The sequence below is a fragment of the Chinchilla lanigera genome, unplaced genomic scaffold, assembly GCF_000276665.1.
Source record: "Chinchilla lanigera isolate Chin_1 unplaced genomic scaffold, ChiLan1.0 scaffold00019, whole genome shotgun sequence".
NCBI lineage: Eukaryota > Metazoa > Chordata > Mammalia > Rodentia > Chinchillidae > Chinchilla > Chinchilla lanigera.
In genome coordinates, this window is record NW_004955420.1 from 7,012,374 (window position 1) to 7,016,278 (window position 3,905).

The following is a 3,905-nucleotide window of genomic DNA, read 5'->3' on the forward strand; positions in this document are numbered from 1 at the left end:
TAGAATTTATTTGACCATGGAGCTTTGTTTTTCATTTTTTAAGGGCTGTACTAACACATTGTGGAACTAATGTGTAGAACAGCTTTACTCACACCATGGAGAAGCCTATGTTTATACCTGGAATTACAAAACATTTAATATGGGTCATATGAGGTTCAGGACTGACTTTAGGAGGAATATTTTACAAAGTAGTAGAGAAAACTAAGGAGCAGAAAAAATAATATTTTGAAATATTTAAAATATGTATCCACCATCACATAAAAGAGGATGGATTAGATGCCTTTCAAATGTCCATATGTGGTACAATTAGCACCAATGCATAGATTTTGGTTCTACTTAGGAGAAACTTTCTATCAGAAGCACCCAAAATGGACTAGACAACCCACTATTATGGAAGCAGTTGATCCTAGGCCCCATGCTACTTGGTGAAAACAGTGCTTTAATATCATCTGAGCTCTTGAATTATTGACCTTTAAAGACATTGCTGAATATGAGAGTCTCTGTTCTTAATTAATCTGGTTAATCCCACTCAAAATTTACCAATTTAATGATGAACAGTTGGTGCACCGGTCTATAACTGTATAGAAAATAATCAATTGCTTAACAAACAACAAATTGTATATCTTGTTCTTTGAATTCTTCAATTTTTTTGGCAGTGCATTCTGTAGGACAGTGTTACAAATATCTATGTTTTCTTGCAGAAGTGGGCATTCTTTCTTAGTGTGCATTTTTCTTTATAGAGGGTTGATTATTGACTTAGGGGCTCAAGAATGGTCTTAGGGAGAGTGCTGGTGAGTAGATTGGCTTGATTTTCTGTGGTGCTAGTATGTCAGAGTTGTTCTTTATTTCTGTACAAATAGTGATGCATTTCTGATCGGACAGGTCTAGGTAAGCAGATGAGCTTTTAAACACCTTATTTATGTAACTTAAATAAACCTTCATTAAATATACTTGCATATGTTGCCTAAACTATCAGAGAAGAAGTTGTGGAAACATTAAAAGTCTCTAGAAGTGTAAATAACCTTTGTGACCCAAAACATTACAATATCTTCAGGGTACAGAACATTTGGGCAAACTACAAATAATTCTACAACAAGAAATATGACTATTTTATCTGCATGCATTATAAAACCATGATCATGAGTGTGGGAATAATTCAAGCCATGCAACTAAGTATATATATATTTTAAAATTGTGTTTGCTATCTGTCTGCTTTTTGATGTGTACTAATTTGCACATAGACAAGCAGTAGTGGGCACTGAAGTGTCAAAAAAATGTGAAAAAGACTTCTGGAATCCGAGTCCAGGTTTTCAATGTTCAGTGCTATAGCATAGGCAATTCAATTTTCTGTTGACGTAGTGAGGATTCCTGGAGAATGTTTTCCTGTCTTGGTTATCACCTGCTGCTGTCTGCCTCCCCACCCTCATCCCTCACCCTGCTGCCTCAGACTCAGTTCTATGATCATTGTTTCTCAAGTATCATTTCTTTGCCCCTCTCTAGCCTTCTGAACCAGAGTCTGCATTTTAGCAAGCTTCCCAGGGAGTCACGTCCATACCATTCCTCCAGAAGCTCTGTTCTTAGTCACCTCTTAACATTTCATGAAGGTGTACTGCTTTGTCCATGGTATGTTCACTAAGGCCCCTCTTCCCCCTGTTGTATGTAACACACTTAACATAAGTCTTTCAGGGACCAAGGAGAATATACAGCATGGGACACTGGATATGCTCCTCAAGTTTGTTATGGTTCTTTAAAGGGTCCTATAGTGGCTGATTCCTTTCTATACCTTAGGTTAAATCTATGTTGTTAGGGTTTACCTACTCTTCTTCCAATTAAAGTCATGTTTATTACGCATCTTCCCCATTAAACCCCCAGAGCTGTAGCATGCTTGGGGCAGGTCTCAAGTTAACATATAACCATCTTTGCCCAGACAGGCAATATACTCTATTGGGCAGTTTAACCGTCTTGCTCTACCTCTCTTTCTAGCCTTGGCTCCATCCTTTCAGGACCATGAATGAAAATCTCCTTAAAGTGTTTTCGCAAGTAAAATAGCAGACTTCTCCAAGGATAAATTATATACCACCACTGAGAGATGGAAATAGCTGTTGGAGGGTTTGAAATGAATACATAATGTGTGTATGTATATATGCATAAATATATCCATGCTAATACACACACATGATCTTGCTGTAATTTAAATTGAAAATATAATGTATTTTTTGTCATATTAAGAGAAAATACTGTTATTTAGATAGCAAGTTCCATAGGGAATACTGTTTAAAAAGTATTATCTTTTTTATTGTGAGTCCTAGTTTCAGTTATATTTAGAGCTCCCAATTGAAAATTCAGGCAATGATATTAAATTATGTTAGTGTTTTTAGAAGGTAGTTATTATTTTATTATAAAAGAGATTTGAAGGCAATATTCAGCCTTCATCTTTATTGTTCTTGTATCTTTTTTTAGAGCTTCTATTACTTTTTTCAGTGTCTCCTCAGGTAGAGTATGAAATATTCTGAGTTCATTAGTTTAATATTTTTTGTCATTTTTGTGTGTGTATCTAATTTAGCATTTAATTACATGTGTATGATGTACTATTGTTTCTATTATAAAGCCTGTGAATCTACAGATAATATTTTATCATCTCCTATATGCCAGAGAATTAATAAGATTTGATCCTGCCTCTAAAAGGCTTACATTCGATAGAAAATTGTATTATATTTAGTAGATATGAGATCAAATACCTCTTTTTTTAAGGTTTCAAATGTTTATTGTTGGTCCATTAATGCTGATTACAGAAAAAGATTAAGATTCCTAATTAAGTACATTCCACTGTCCAACCAGTGTTATTTTTTAAGCTGGATATGGTGATACCATCTTGACCATGACAAAGAGGGTATCACTTTGTGACCTCCGAGAGGGTAACTGTGCTGCAGCTCATGTGCAACTCCTTACAGTCCCAGCTTGGTCCTCCTCCACCGTCTCTTCTTGGACTTACACCTGGTTTTATTACCAGTCTTCATGCGAATCCATTGAGGAACGGGATGCTGCTGCTTTTGCTTCTTGGCCAGGAATCCTTTGATTCTGAAAGTCTTGTGAGAAGACATAGAGGGTTGGAGGCAAGGGCACGCACTTGATGGGAGAAAGAAGCAGATGGGAAAATGCCTCATTTTAGAGATGAAAACACTGAGGCTCCAAGGATTTCAGTGTTCTGTCTGTGGCCAGCCCACTAGTCAGGACATCACCAGGGCTGAACTTCATCTGACCTTCAAGTTCACACTCTGCTTTACATACAGGATTAAAATGAGTAGCCTATAGCTTCTCAATAGATGTTTGTGTAATGATGTGGTAAAGAGTTTGTTTGAAATAAATATGTTCCTAAGCTGCTTAGGGTGGAGATGGAGATGTCAGGGACATGTTCAAACAAAAGATTCTACCCATAATTAGATTGAGAAACCTTTCTCCCAACCCTTCCCAAGAAGAAAGGAAAAGATGAGAAAGAAGGCATGAAAAGGTTTGAGGCTCATTGTCTGTCGGTTCAGTGATTTATGACCCCCAAAGCTGTCAATACCGTCTGCTAAAATATCCAGGAGTGCTTGTGAGAGGAACCAGGTTCTGTGAAACCTGAAGTTTGCACGTTTTCAAAGACCTTCTTCCTGCAGAAGAGCACAGAGTAACAAGAAAAGCAGAAAGGAACAGAGTCTTAGTGAGGCCTGCATGAGGGAAAGATTCTGAAGGTTTAGTGTCAGCAGCCTGTGAGAGGCCCTGGTGTGCGAAAAGTACACATGCGATAGTGAAGAGACTGAGCACAATGTCTGGGATGAGGTGAAGCAAGGAAAGATAGTCATACATGGGTGTAGGAACCAAGGGAGAAGTGCGGGAGTTCACAGGAGAATCCAAGTTCTCCGGAA

General features: G+C 37.6%; 1 pseudogene; it reads right to left on the reverse strand.

Annotated features, from left to right (window-relative positions):
• Positions 1 to 2,741: 2,741 nt before the first annotated feature.
• LOC102008537 lies at positions 2,742 to 3,101 on the reverse strand (annotated as a pseudogene).
• Positions 3,102 to 3,905: the final 804 nt, after the last annotated feature.